Source organism: Sorex araneus, chromosome X (genome assembly GCF_027595985.1).
Source record: "Sorex araneus isolate mSorAra2 chromosome X, mSorAra2.pri, whole genome shotgun sequence".
NCBI classification, from domain to species: Eukaryota; Metazoa; Chordata; class Mammalia; order Eulipotyphla; family Soricidae; genus Sorex; species Sorex araneus.
Window position 1 is genome coordinate 108133266 of NC_073313.1, and position 16378 is coordinate 108149643.

General features: G+C 41.2%; 1 protein-coding gene across 2 annotated transcripts in view; it reads left to right on the forward strand.

Annotated features, from left to right (window-relative positions):
* The first annotated feature begins 3446 nt into the window (after positions 1-3446).
* The window catches only part of RTL9 (retrotransposon Gag like 9), a 44031-nt gene continuing 31099 nt past the window's right edge, over positions 3447-16378 (forward strand). The window contains exon 1 of one of the 2 annotated variants that reach the window (XM_055119726.1): positions 3447-3538. The gene's annotated coding sequence lies outside the window, so the exon portion shown is untranslated. Of the gene's footprint in view, positions 3539-15132; positions 15169-16378 lie in introns of those variants that run through there. The other variant, XM_004606382.2, reaches the window with a different exon arrangement.

The window sequence follows — 16378 nt, forward strand, 5'->3', positions numbered from 1 at the left end:
CAGGGTTGCTGTGATGGGGGAAGCTGATTGTCCATGCTTGTGTGGTTTAGAAATGACCTCAAACTGTTTCCCTTTTCTGGCTCTTGAATAAAATGTTCAGAAATTTCATTGGCAAAACAAAGAAATTATTCCTTTACTTCAGGATTGCCAAAACTATATATCGTGTGTTAACTTAACCCAAAAGAGGCCCCAAAAGGCAGGGGAGGGGGGCAAGATCCAGATGATAAATTGCTCTGCTTTTCTTGGGTGCTGTGGATCAGACAATGTGTTCAAGACTGTGGAGTTAGCTCAGTTCCAACATGCAACAGCTGGCAGGGAAGTGACTATGTCCTCGCCCCATGTTCGAATTGGTGAAACAAGTTCAAAGAAATTCAACTCTGAGATCATAGGACTGGGGTTGGAAGCAGAAGAATACAGCTGGCACTGCCTGCAAACTCTAACCTTTAGGACATCCTGCCTCTAGGGTAGTTTTGATGCCGAGGGACAGTGTTATGTATCTTTTTTTTAAACAGTCACATGCTGTTAATCAGGTACTAGACCCATGGGAATTGCTTTACAAACATTAGCTCATTAGAACTCTCGTGGACAACAGTGTGAGGAGGTATTATTATTGAAGCCTGGTGAAATAATATGAAATAATAATAACCCTCACTTGCCTCAGGTCGTGCCGGTTGGTCTGGGACCAAGCCAAAATTACAGTCCAGGTCGGCATGTTCTGGTGTCTAGTTCTTGACATTGCATGAGACAGCATAGCATTCTATATCCCTGTCTGCACTGCTTTGCTCACAAACCCTGAACAGAGAGCGTTTCTGTCATTCAAAAACAAATTTGTGCTTTTTGGACTATTTGCTTTTAGGCTTGTGGGTCACATCTGCTGACATTTAGGGTTTACTCCTGGCTCTGTTCTTAGGAATCATTCGTGGCAAGCTCAGGGAATCATATGAGATGCTGGGGATCTAACCTGGGTCAGCTGAGTGCAAGACACAGGTATACCCTACCCTCTGTACTACCATTCCAGCAGCCTTTTTAGAGTATTATGCTCCAGTAAAGACCTTAGTTCTGCTCCTTGACATATTATGGGTGTGGAATCAGACTCACTCAGAGGCTGGGGATGGGGGGGCAAGTTATTTGTTAGCGCTTCCCAGTGGCATCAGTTGAGATCTCAGTAGAGACTCATGATTTCAAAACTCTCCAACCTTCAAGGTCATGTTCTCTGCTAAAGTCAAGAGAGTCTTCTTATACATGCATAGACCCCCCTTTTGTCATGACTTGGGGGTGGGATTTTCCTCAGCCGCAAGTCATTGGTGGAGTGAGAGGCTTTGGATATGTATGATTACAGAAATTACAGACTTCAGGGTCACACCTTTGAAAGGATTCACCAGGAACAAGAAAGGGCACTCTCCTCCTCCCTACCTCGTTCCACTGCTCTCCCCACTTCCCTTCCCTTCCCACTGAACTTCCCTCCCTAGAGTCTGGTCCAAATAATCGAGGCTGCTTAGCTTGGTGGGAGGGGAGCGTGGTGGGGGCGTAGCAGGCCCAACCCACCAGCGTGAAAGCTTCATTTGCCAGAGGAGGAGGCACATCTGGTTTGGGTTTTCAATTGAACTCAACAATGATTTATTGTGGGCCTGCCAGCTGCAGAGGTTCTGGACTAGGCTAGGCAGGGAGAGATGCACAGATAAATAAAATATTGTCTATGCCCTTAAAGGAGTTGTAGGGGTGTGGAGTCCTGAATGAACACTTTTTTATGTGACAAGTTCCTGGGCCCTGGGGTTTGCCTTGTGTCTATTTATGTTTTGGGACCTTCTCAGTAGATTCTGTGATATGTGTGTTTGGGGGGGGGCGCAATTATTATTTCATTCTACAGCTGAGAAAACTGAGCCTCAGAGAGGAAGTGTCTGGCTCAAGGTGACATGGGTAGAATGTTCTATAAACAGATTTGGACCCCCCTACCCATTACATCCCCCTGCTTCCCAAAGATGATTCAAATGATGACGAGGAGGAATACTTATTTCTCTCTGGAGGCCTAGGCCGTAAAACATGCAAACTGAGTGAACTGTCAATGAGATTTCATCCTTAACTTTCAATTTTCATCTGAGGTTGGTTGTTATCCCATTTTCCAGGATAGAACACTGATGTTGTCTTGGGAAGTAAGAGTTAAAATTTGAACATAGGTTACATCAGTAGAGGATACTGTGAGGGGTGAGGAACACGGCAATTGCTTAGGCCTGGAAGGATTTGATGCAAAGAAGTACTTTTGGATTTTTCCTTGGAAGAGTGAGTTGGGGTTTTGATATTTGGATTTTTGTATAGGGATAGTTGGGAGAGAAGATGTCTCAGAGTGTATGTACTGAGAACAGGGTCCCACGAGATGAACTGTGGGTTATTTTGACTGAAAAGTCTACGTATAGGTACATCCCGTTTGTGGGCAGGGGTTCCGTGGGTAGCAAGGGAAAGAAACTGGATTGCTTGACAATTTTCACGTTGTGATTAAGATGAAGGTCTTGTTTTTCCGTTAAGAGCAGACCCCCTACCCAAAAGGCTTTTCAAACGGTATTAGCATGTAACTCCAAGAGCACACACGCAGCCTGTGTAGACATTACTGTGCTGAGGGCTGTGGCGGGGGGAGCGACAAAAGAAAGCAGCTCTGATTCTCGAGTGTGTGCTGAGGGCCCCCGTGTGGCTGGGCCAAGTCACACACGCTGGAAAAAAGCCGCAAGCCGGCGCAAGCAGTTGGTGATTTTGTGATCGAAGCCAAATGAGTTTTCCCAACTGTCAGATTTCCAGAAACAAGAAGACGCGGGGAAGGCGGAGTCGGGGGAGAGATACCGAAGGGGGGAATATTTTGAGGACTGCAAAGGGATACTTCACTGGGAGGGTGGGTTAGGGCTCTAAGGGGTATTTCTGACAGTTGTGGATGGAGAGGAAGGCAGACAGCAGAGTGCAAGGGCACGTACAGTGATCGGTGCTGCTAGCTCTGGGGCTCAGAAGGGTTTAATTAATCCGCTTCTTTAATCTGCGGCTGCGCCCCCCCCCCCCCCCACTATGTGAGGACCTTATGTGGATCATTAGGGAAGATGGGACCTATGGGGTCTGAAATATCCCAAAAGAGCCGGGAAACGGTCCCGGGTACCCACTATTCTCGATCCTCTAATTTCCTACACTTGAGCATCAATTTCTGGCAGTCCCTCCAGCTGCTTCTGTATTGTACGTGTATGTGTGAGTGGTATTTTAAATTAAACCCTGAGTGCTTTCCGCTCATCGTAAACATGCTAAAAGGCTTCAGCCGGGGCCCAACGCCACCCTCCCTTCTTGCGCTCCAGCGGCAGCTGGGGCCACTCGACCCTTCACGCTAATGTGCGTTGCCTATGACTCATCCATAAAAAAACACTGCGTGTTTCGGTCTCCCTGGCTAGATGATTCTTAGTTGCGGTGGGAGATCTCAGGCCGAATTTGGAAAGCCGAGGGCCTCAGCTCCGCCCTATTTACTAAGCCTGCTACAACATATGGAGTACCTACTGTGTGCAAGACGTTACAGGTAAGTGCATTGAGCTCTCTGACTTTCCATTTCCTCATTTTCAAATGCATGTCATTTAAAAAGTTCAAATTGAAAATAATAATTGAAAAAATGGATGCAAACAATCCTGTTCACTTCTCTGCCAGGGATCTAGATCCCAGGTACACTGCTGTTCTTTTGATTACTGAATGGGACTAATCAAAATCTTTTCCTGCCCCAGGGCCTTAGCACAATCAACAACTTCTGCCTGGACTACCTCTGCTCTTGATTTTCATTGGACCATTGTTTCCTTGGAACCCTTCCATTTCAGTTTAACTATCACCTCCTGGGATAATCCTTCTATATCAATCCATAGCTTGTATCCCCCCGGTTCTTCCTAATATTCCTTTGAGTGGCAATACACTTGCCTCTCTCAGTAATTATGTCTGTTTCTGTTTTTCTATTTATGGTCTGTCTCCCCTACTGGAATGTAAACTCCAAGAGGACAGGGACTTTGTCTGTATTTAGCAGAGTGTCCCTCTCACCTACGTGCTTGGCACGTAGTAGGCTGACATAAATAAAATCATCTGGGAAATATTTTCTCCCTGAGGTTCTTGCCAAACATATGGTTGTGGAAGGGGAAAATCATGACAGAACTGTGTCATTTTAATTGAAAAAAATCAGGCTAAAGGGAGGAGTTTTTTTTGAAGGCAGATCTGTTTGAGAAACCAGTCCTTGGAGTCTCATCACCAGACACAGAGTCTTACAAAAATCAAACAAAAGGAAGAGAAAGCAGAAAATGGGGCTTATACTGGGTGCTAAACTATGTGTCAGAAATTGTTTGACGTTTTCTACAAAGATTGCCTCATTTATTTATTTATTTATTTATTTTTGCTTTTTGGGTCACACCCAGCGATGCACAGGGGGTCACTCCTGGCTCTGCACTCAGGAATTACCCCATACTCAGGGGACCATATGGGATGCTGGGAATCAAACTCGGGTTGGCCACGTGCAAGGCAAAAGCCCTACCCGCTGTGCTATTGCTCCAGCCCCAGAGATTGCTTCATTTAATCCTAATTAAAATATAATGGCATCAGTTCTATTATTAGTTTCATTTTACATATGTGGGAACTGGGGGTCTGATCTGTGAAACCATGTAAACTCCAAGAGGCCAGGGACTTTGTATTTAGCAGTGTCCCTCTCAACTATGTGCTTGTTACGTAGTAGGCTGACATAAATAAAACAACCCGGGAAATATGGTTTTCTAAGGCACACAACTACTGAGAGGCAGAAGCAAAAGTTGAACACAAGACATGCTGAGCCTGGGTCTCGCTAACACACCTATGCCTCCCTGACATCCTTGGGTGTATTTCTCCCACAGAACCGAGAACATTAATATATGGGCTCATTTTACTATTTCTTTTACTCCCTGGATAAGCAACTTCTTTCAAGGGCAACAACGAGGCCACTCTCATTTTTGCTTTTGCTGTGCCTAGAATAGAGGCAATCAATATTTGCGGGATGAATGAATAAACTAGTTACATAATGAATGAATTCATGTACCATTATTACCTTTTTCAGGCTTTGGCTTTATGGGCCTGTGGTTATTTCCTGGGTCTCCACTAGCCACATGGTCACAAAGGTGGATTGGTCCAAGGAGATACAATATGCAGGATGAACTCTGAGGCCTTTGTAGAGAGCAAGGAGCTTGCTTCAAAGATTCATTTCAGTTTGTTGTCAATCTAAAAAGTAGCGGGACCTGTTTAGGACTTAAACAAACTTCCAGTGTTTAAATCCTGTCTCAAATCCTTAGAAGAACCAGGCAGTGTGGGGGGAGGAGGAGGGGGAATTTATAAATAAACAAATATCCACAAACTGGCTGACTTTTTAAACAGAATTTGCTTCCATCAGTGCTGCACCACATTTTCCCAACTGGCCTCCGTCATGAGAACAAGTAGGAACTTTCATACTGAATAGCTTTATTCCCCACCCTCTCTCCCCAGCCGGCCCAGATGAATGGCAGGAGTTTTGGCTCAGGCGGAGGGTTTTAAATCCTCAGAATACAGTTTGCTGCCCTACTGTGCCCTGTCCGTCACACACAGCACCCTGCACAACATACCTAGTCATCACATCTGCTGCTTCAGCCCTCAAAAATAACCGGGTCATTGTTCTATTCCACCAGTGAGAGTGTTGCAAGCCTATTAGGATTATGTCATTGACATTTGAGTGAAAAGGCAATGATGATATGCCGGTCATTTAACACAGCTGGGAATGCAACTGTGTTGTCATTGTTTGAGGTTCGTGTACAACCCTCTGATTTGTTTCACAGCCCAACCAGTGTAAATGGATCACTCTGATGTATGTCACCTTTAAAATGTTTCCTAACCCTTCAAAGGACCATGCAGGATCTCTTTTAGTGCTCTTGGACTTTCCAGCTCATAGGCACCGCGGTTCTCAAGGTGAAAGATGCTTGCTTTCGTGTGGTACTTGTACACTCTAGTGGCAGGATGCTGTAATGCAGTGACATTTGTTCTCTAACTGCTGATCTGAGCCAAGGACAGTTTTGGCTCAAGAACAAACAAGGGCTAATGTTGTCTGTGGGGGAAGACTATTTACTTGATTCATGAATCAGAGTCCTATTGTGATTTCTGTTGTGTGTTAGTTGCAGTGGGACTCGTGCTTTGATTGTAGTTGTCAGTCTGTCTAAGCATAGGGCTCAGTTGATGGAATTCAGGCATATTTGCATTTCTCAAAAGGTATTAATAATGGAAGAACAGCTCATTTCCAAACAAGCAAATGATTAGCATGGTTTTTAAAGTATCAATAGCTTCAAATTTATGTGCCTATTCTTTCTGGAGGTATAGATTACACCCTTTCAGTGCCCAGGGGCTATTCCTTGACTCCGTTCTCAGAATGACCCCTGGCAGTGCTCAGAAGACTGTATATGGTGCTGAGGATGGAACCAGCGTTGACTGAATGCAAAGCAAGTGCCCTACTCTTTATATTATCTCCCTGGCTTTCTCATGTGCCTATTTTTCAATTGCAATTTAGCAACTCAATTCTCTCATTAACATGCTAATCAGAGTTTTATCATGTCTGATTATACTGTATTCTTCTAAGAAATGTATTTAAACATCTGTCTATCCTTTTTTGGTCTTGTACCTACCCAAAGCAGGCATATCCTTGCCAGATATGTCGAGGTATTACAGGTACCTGGGCTCAGTTGGAGATATGAAGCAACTATTTATTTATTTAGTTTTATATTGGGGCTACAGCAATTGATGCTCAGGCCTAACTCTTGCCTCAGCATTCGGGAATCACTCCTGGTGGTGCTCAGGGTATCATAGCGAACGCCGGGATAGAATCCCAGGTCAGTTGTATGAAAGGCAAATGCCCTGTCCACTGTACAATAGTCCTAAGATGGAGCAGTTAGACACAAAGTGTTTTTTTTTGTTTTTAAATACCAGGATGAAAAAACAGCTTTAATATCAAGGTATAAAGCAAAGCCATGATCAACATACCTCATTTATCCTGGTCAAATGCATATTTTTTAAACTTTTAAATGCTAACATAAATAAATATTTACCAAAATGTGCACTCACAGAGTGAACTTTTATTTACAATACACAATTTATAATCTATTGTATTTGATTAGTTCAAGTGAAGAACATTGTACTTTTTGCTTTAATAACAGTGGGACACAAAACAATTTCTCAGGTAGTCAATATGTGAAATGTATCCCAGTATTATATTTTCTGTTAAAGGCAGTACTGTATGCCAATTGACAATACATTCTTTTAACTAGATCAAAGGGAAAAAAGCAGCAAATGAAAAATGTTTCAAATGTTCACACATATTTTTGGCATCCTGGATCCTTGAACGTGGTGAACTAAAATCAAATTCCAGGTTTTTATGCTTTATATACTGTCCAGCTTCAGATTCTGGAACACGCAGATGCCACTTCTCTTCTAACAAGTCACCTTCTGAGAAAAGCTGTAAGGCTATGGTGAATTCCATCAGGAACACACAAAGAGAGTTAACAGACCTACCTTTAAAGCCAATTGTCCATTAATTATTTAAAGGCCAGTATATGAAAAAAACCTCAAAGCATGGTGTAATCATTACTACTAATAGAGTACAATTAAATCTTTCCTTATGTTACAATAATTCATAGGTTAGAAGTTGCCAAATGACAAAAACATGGGGTAGAGAAAAACATACAGCAAAAATTTTGATTTTGGACCAACACCAAATTAAAATAAATGAATTTTAATGTAAGTAAAAGAAAATTTAAATGGGGGAGGAACAGATTCTAAATTAGACACAAAGTTTTTAATCCTAATTCCCATGACCATAAAGAATGCAGGTTCTTGAATTTTTCACGGCAATCGGTCTCAACTCTTTTGCCTTGTGAAAGTTTTAGCATTTCTTCTGGTCCTGATTCCTGCATTTTATCTTGTCGTTTCCCTCTGGCTACAGTTTCCCTTTTTGATGCATTGGGACTCTCACTGGGATCAAGTGAGACAATGTACCCAGACTTGACATAGGCCTGGCAGAGCAGAAGTGGTCAACAAATGGGAGTCATCATTCCTTTTCCCCTTTTCAAGCTGCTTCTAGTTCTGTTCTTTGAACTTACATTATTTGCTTGTATTTAGTCCTGTTCCCTCCCTTGACTGGTAAACCAGATCACCTGATCTGGTGGCAAGCTGGGCTCCTTTGCTAGTAGCTTTCTATCACCCTCACCTGTTGCCACGTGACACAGCAACAGGCATACCTGTGCAAACTGCTGACATTAACACATTGAATTCTGACAGAAAAGAATAATTTGGCAAACAAGAATTTGCATGTCTGGGCCAGATACAGTACCAGGAGACAAAGCCATATTTACCCACCCTCCCCAATTGTAACTCACTCACATTTTAATGAAAACTAGATGTTTCACACACACATACAACTGTTATGCCACACATCAAACAGTTGCTAATAAGGAACATGAAGTGGTTTCCACTTCAGATATGGAAACGCAAGACACCTCTTAGATTTTTCTCAAAGCTACCACACCTGGGTAATTCTCCCTGAAAATGACCACTTGATTGGATGTCTTATAGGGACTTTAATTTGGAAGCCCTGTGAGCACTCCTAAACTCTTTATTTGGTGGGAAGGGGTCCTTTGGCTGCTTTCATTTGTAGGGAGTTAATACATTCTTGAAGATAAGAGATCTTCCTTAAACTCACCGGCTCTTTGAAAATGCAATTCACTTGCCTTGGCCAACAGCCAATGCATACATTAAAAAAGAGAGAATTCATGAATCCTGAGTCTATTCTCAGCACATGTCCAAGCAAGAATTATGGAATGGGGTTGGGTCACAACAGAAAGAGGAGAAAAGGCAGGATTTTCCTTCCTAAGGTAGGACTCGTTCCCTTCATGCCTGTTATGCCTTTCACCTAGAGAATAGAAGAATCTTGGTAACATCGTTAGGGCCGACATCTCTGCCAAGGTCAATGTCTCAGTCTTTGAGTTTGCCAGTATGGCAGACCACACCAGGGTCTAGAGTGAAGTGTCTGTCCAGTGATGTAATTGCCATGATTATTTATCAACCATTTTGACTAGGTTCCTTGGTTTGGAATTCCCAGGTACTAGTGCATTTATTTCCACCTATTTGTAGATGGTGACATGATAACTACTCTACATGTTGGACTTATCCTTTTCTACATTTAACCACATTCTAAGTGTCTTTTTTGAACTCTAGCAACTATGTGCTTATGCTGTGAACCAGGGACTTCATTCTATTAATCTACTGGCAATAGTTTGTTCTGATAAATTTGACTTTTAGTGCTTCCAGAACTAGTATGACATATTAGAGAGACAGGTGGTTTACTGTTCTTACTAAGAGTTACCTATTATTCCTCTAGACACAGCTCATACAGATGCAAAAGGGATTTGAGAGTTCCATTCATGCCGTATTATTGGAAATGCACATTTATTAATTCACAACATAAGTTTTCAGTCCTTACTGTGTGTGAGGTACTGTGCTATGTGGTGTAATTTACATATCATATCTTATATCAACCTCATCATACAATTGTGAGACACTTATTGTCATTATCTTAACTTTGTAAATGAAGAACCAGAGGACCATGTTACATAGTGAAAGATCACACATCCAATTCACGAGGAGCTGGGATTCAAACGTAGGCTGATCTCATTCAACTACACTATACATCCTCCAAATAGCACACACTCTACCAACAAGTGAGGGGGAACTTTTCCTCCTCCATATTTGGTAATATTCACTACTACTGTTATAACTGCTGATAATGCTACTGTTGTTTCTGTTTCCTCCGCTGACACCACCACCCACCATCACCACTACTAGTACTACATCTACTACTATTACAATTCATCAAGTACTCTTTACTGCATTTTACAAGACTCATAAGAGCTTTACACTAGATATCAATTATATACTTCATGCTCAGAAATGTATAATTTTGTGATCTAACTCAACCCTTTTCTATGGTTTGTTAATGAAACTTATGACATATGGAACTTGATTAGTTTACTTATATATTTTTGTTTCTTTTTGGCTACACCCGTTGGTGCTCTGCACTCAGAGATCACTCAAGGCAGGGTTCAGGGAACCATATGTGGTGCTGGAGATTGAACATGGCTTGTCAGTGTGCAAGGTTACCCTACCCACTGTACTGTCTCTCTGGACCTTGGTTAGTTTATTGACTGCAAGTTCAATACCAACATTCACCAAGTTCTTACTAAACACACATTAGGTGAATAATGTTATAATGTATAACTCTTGCAGTAGAGTGTTCATAAGACCACCCAGTTAGACAGATATGAGTGAAATAACCTCAAGTGAATTAAATTGACCTTCCATACAAATAAAAATTATTCAATTACTAGTGTCCTAGAGTACAGTGAGTCTTCATTTACCATCACAGATATGTTCTTAAAAGCTGCAACTTTAAGTGAAATAGCATCTAGTGAAACCAATTTTACAGAGGCTAATAGTTGTAAACAGGAGTTCAGCTCCTAGAGTATATTTCTGGTTGCAAAAATATCCCTCATTTTTTTTGCTTTTTGGGTAACACCTGTTGATGCACAGGGGTTACTCCTGGCTCTGCACTCACTAATTACTCCTGGCTGTGCTCAGGGGACCATATGGGATGCTGGGAATCGAACCCAGGCCGGCTGCGTGCAAGGCAAATGCCCTACCCACTGTGCTATCGCTCCTGACCCGCCTCAATTTTTTCAATAAAGATTCTCAAGGCTTCTAATATCAAAGAAACATCCACTGCTAGGCACTCCTTTATTCATTTTCTCTCTGAATTGTTCCAGTTCAGGTTCCCAAGCAGCTCAGAGCCTCTCCTGGCAGCTTAGGGTGCAATGCAGGAACTCAGACTGGACAGGATGCCTTTCTGTCACAGAGTAATATTTCGATCACAGACACCCTTACTTACTCAGAGTGGGATAACTAGACATGAAATGAGCCTATGGGGCACAGCTTTGGGATAAAGGACGAAACTGAATATTGGGCCAAAAACTCATCAAAGACACAGGAAAACTTGGAAACTGCATACAGAGTGACCCTTATACTGGGAGCAGATTTTGTTTCTCATTAATATTCTAACAAAATAACAGTAAACTAAACGATGCTCTTGCTGTAGTACTTACTGTAAAGGGTTTGAAACAGACCTGTCTAGTTTAGTACTGAGAACAAGGGGCAAAATGTTGTGTGGCTAGCTGCATTAGTTGAATCTCCTTAACTTTGATATCCACAACCCCAGGATCATACTCCAGTTAAAGCTATCATGTATTGAGCCCTTTACTGGGTACCAGATACTGTACTAGATGGTTGGCATTTAGTCTAGATAGCCACTATTCTTACTTTCCCTTTTCTACAGTTGCGATTCATAGACTTTAAATCATGTACCCTAAGTCACACAGCACTTTAGTGGTCAATGTTTTCTACCTATAGATACTCTCATAGCCACTAAATTGTAGCATTTCTCTTATATGATGACTGAATTTCAAGCCATGTGTTATCTACTACATTGCCTTAAAATTAAAATTGAGGACTATCTTGTTCCATAGAGCTAAGATGATAAACATTAGAAATAGCAATTAGTACGTAAGAATGTTGCCAGGAAGAACTACACAAAAACACAGGAAAAAACTCAGCTCTATCCTGCCAGGCAATTTCTCAGGCCTCTCTAGAGGGCACAGACCACCTTAAAAAGACCTGAACTGCCACAGGAGGGCAATAGGCCAGGAATGATACATGTAGGGCAGTAGGGCTGTGGACTGAGAGTCATAAATAACCACTTTAATGAAAAACAGCTTTGACTAAGAGTCTTGTCATTTCTTAAGATATTCTGTGCCTTCTCCATGGACCAAGTTACTTGAGAAGGGCCTAGCCTGGTAGTGACAACAACAGTAATAACTTACTTTTAAGAAACTTGATATGTAACTTGCTAATATTTACTTTTTAATAAATTTCAGCACTTACTCTCGCTTGGGTCCTGTATTAAATACATATGCTAACTCATTAAGCACATGTTCTGTTAGAGAAAGTGCTATTGTTTGACCCATTGTACACAGAAGGCATTAAGTTAGGAGAGCAAACTAACTTTTCCAAGTTCATACAGCTGGTTGGAGCTGGAATTTGAAGCCTGAAGCCTCTGGTTCCTGGACCATAGCTGTATTTAATGATTAAATTCCTGTATTTAATGAATGTCTGTTGAAGGAATAAACAGATGAATGAATGGACAAATGTATTAATTCATGTCACTTTACTGCTTATTGAATGCACTGTATGTGTCAGTCCATTTTCTAGACATTGAGGATTCAAATGTTAGACATTTAAACACGGGCACACTCCCTAAAAGGCCCCTGACTACAAGCTTACAAAAGCACTCTCTAGGGTGACATGATTTCTTCCGAGGAAAAGTAATTTAAGTTTCTTGAAGAGTGGTTTATAATGATGCCATTAACTTTAACCCATAGTGGGGACTGAGCACCAGTGAGCAAAGAATTTTGAAAGAGAGTATGTCTTTGATTAAACATTGATTCAGTCAGAGAATAGTTACTGTCATAAATGGAGTGGCAACTACTATCACATTAGCTAACTCTTCTATCTATCATGTCTGTATCTTGTCGAACCATCTCGTGGTTAAAAAAGTTATCTGCACTCTAATGGACAATTATGCCATCCATCATCTTCCTGGTCTTGCTGATCACTGGCAATCTACTTGCCCACAGAGGAAACTTGAAAATAGTCATAACTGATGATGTGCCTGGAAAATTGCTCATTTTTACACATTTGAAATCCACATAGAATAAACGCCTTTATAGACTGCAATTTAAGCTGCATTTGTTTTCTGGTTATACATAAGCAGGTTATGAATTGCTTATCTTCAGGTGAGACACACCTTATGAATATGTCTAACACTCTCTAGGCATCATTTGTGTAATTACTGAAATCGCTGCTGAATGAAATAAACATACCTGGGGTAATAGAAGAATGAGCCTTGTACCCAGGACTCTGGCATAGGATCATCAAGTTATGGTAATCATTATCTGCCTTTTCATTATTTGGAACAAAATTCCAAGTTGCTTTGGGTCTAAGCTAGGACTAGTGCTGCCGAAAGTTGGGGTTGAATGGGGGAATGAATCATGCCTGCCTGTCAGAATCCCTGGGACTTATGGGATTTGAGGACAGAAATGTCCAATGCTAACAGTTCCCACCTTCTAGTTTAGTGACATCATTAACATTTGTTTGGTAACTAACATGCCTGGTGTAATCAGCATCACCAGCTGCCCAATGTAAGCCTGAAAAATTATCTTTTCCGTATCTTTATTACTTATCTCTACATTCAGAAACAAAGCCATGCTGTGCCTACTTCCTTTGCATTTATCCAATTGGAACCATTTTTTCTCCACCCTTGAGGACACCACTTTAGTTGAAAACTTGCTTGCCATGTTCTCTTTACTTGGTTTCTTTAGTAGCTTTCTGTTTCCTCCCCTCCCCTCTCTCTTGCTCTTCTGCTACCATTGTCCTATGTGGCCCAATGTCCTTTTGACAATGCACATAGGATCACTTCATACACTCTCCTTTTAAGTGTAAGTGACTTAAAATTTGAGACTAGAGGCAGTCCAAGTATATTTTGGGGGTCAGGAGCACCAGCATCCCTGAATATTTTTATGTTTGTTTTTGGGCCATACTCGGTGGTGCTCAGTGCTTACCTTGAGCGCACCACTCAGGAATTACTTCTGTTGGGTGCAGGGGCCCATATGGGATGCCAGGTATTAAAAACCAGGTCAGCCATTTGCAAGGCAAATGCCCTACCTGCTCCTCAACAGTCTTTAGAGGAGGTGTTAGTTAAACTCTGAGAGTGCTCTTCCAGCTTGTATTTAATAAGCCTTCTAGATGATTCTGATGATCAGTCAAATTTATAAATGCTGAACTTAAACTTCTCAGTCTTGGCTGGGGGAACTTTTAAGAATTCTACCTCATGACTAAATTGGCATTCCAGGAGTAGGGTGGGATCTGGTCATCTTTTTGTTTCTTTTGAGTTGGAGAATCACACCACCTGCTTACTCCTGGCTCTGCACTTAGGGATTAATCTTGCGGTACTCAGAATACTGTATGCAATTCTATTAATTGAACTGGGATCTTCCACATGCAAGGCAAATGCCTTACCCACTATACTCTCTGTTCTCAGTTTATTCTAATTTGCAGGCAAGACTGAGAATGACTGTTCCATATAACTTGGGTTCTAATACTGTTGGTCACAACCTCAGGGATGGAGTCTTGTGCATACCTGAGTCCTAGGTCCTAGCACACTGTCTAGTATATATCAGATGTTCAGTAAACATCAACTTCACATTTCTCTATAATGGAGCCAGAGAGAGTATAGGGGTTAAGGTGCTTGTCTTGAATGTGGCTGACCTTGGTTCAATCCTTGGCACTGCATATAGTCCCTGGTTCACTGCTGAGAGTGATCACTGAGTGCCATCATATGTGGCTCCCAAATGACTCCCCAAAGTAGACAGTAGACACTTCTATAGAATGGGTAGCTGAATGAAATGAAGTTTTTTGTACTTTACTCCATACCTTCTGTGATTCCTGTCTATGCCTCCATTGATTTATCATAATAGCTTCCTTTTTTTTTTTGCTTTTTGGGTCACACCTGGCGATGCACAGGGGTTACTCCTGGCTCTGTACTCAGGAATTACTCCTGGCGGTGCTTAGGGGACCATATGGGATGCTGGGAATCGAACCCGGGTCGGCCCGTGTGCAAGGCATATGCCTTAGCCACTGTGCTATTGCTCCAGCCCCTCATAGTAGCTTCTTGACTAATCACTTTCTTTTCTTTATCCAATCCATCTGCATCCAACTTTCTTTTCAGATGTGGCTTTCTATAACAATAGTCACCATATCCTTTCTTCTCTCTTTCTCATTATTTGTATAGAAATTATCAAAGTGACAGTTAACATCTTTTCCAAGAGTGACCATGCCTTTCTAATCATACTTCGTGCCATTCTTTGTTAGGAATAACTACATAATATGTGGATTCTAATGAAAAGTGAAAATATGGAGCAATATAAGGACATTGGTGGAGAATCCTGGACACTTTGGTGGTAGTGAAGTGAAGTAAGTTTGTATAGCAATATCATAAATGTTAACACCACTGAAATCATGTTACTTAAATGATAATAATTTTTAAATTTTAGACTTTTATTATTATTATTATTTTATTTTGGATCACTCATGGAGATGCTCAGGGGTAGCTCCTGGCTCTGCATTCAGGAATCACTCCTGGTGGTGCTCAGGTAACCATATGGGATGCCAGGGATGGAACCTGGGTCAGCTGAAAGCAAGGAAAGTACTATATCTCTGGCCCTAAATTTAGACTATTAAACAAGGTGACAGAAGTGCATTATACAAAACAGATGTCCCTGTTAGAGCAAAGTCCTATGTGTACAAAGACTTGCCCCCACATATATTCAGTGTGCTAGTCAGGTGAACTCACCATTCCTTCAACTGTTCAGGTACATTACTGTCTCCAGGATGTTGGTCATGTTGTTCCCAGTTTCCTCTACTCTCTTTCGCCAATTATAAATTACTTCTCATAGATCCACCTTTCCTGTAATCCATTCAAGGTCTTATTTCCTAACCATTCCAGATCACAGTAGTTTGTAACCACACAATATAATAACATGATGTATTTTTCATATTGCTGTTGTTTTATAATATATTGAATTTTAGGAAATTAGTTTCACACCCCATCCTTTACATGTATCATTTTCATCTCATTCTTACCAAAGTTCCGGGGCCACTCCATCAGGAGTTATTTTTATATGTGTGCAATCCTGTGTCTCTACAGATTTTTAACTACTTGAGGGCAAATACTCTGTTTTCATATTTATAGTTCATACAGATATTATTTTGCACTCATATAACCCATTGACTTATTTGAGAGGAGAAAAATGGCATATCCAAAGTAACCAAGTATGTTCAAGGAAAGCCTTCACGTAAACAAAAAATCTCAACACAGCACTTGACTTAGGTCTCTTGTTATTAGCTCTATAACATCATAGGAATCACTCCTTCTCTGGGCCCCAGCTTGGCACAAAGATACCTTCCCTGTATATTTTCTGCAAGTCCCCTGTTCTTAAAATTGTTTAGTGTACTCAAAATTGTTTAATGCACTTACAACTCACTTTATATTATGTGTCACGTAATTGAAAATATCTGAATCTTTGTAGAGCCAATTCTGTTTTTTTGTTTCTGGATTGTGTGCTTTGATATTTTGATTTATGAGTTCATGTTCAGCCAGAATTTATCTGTGGTTATCCTATGA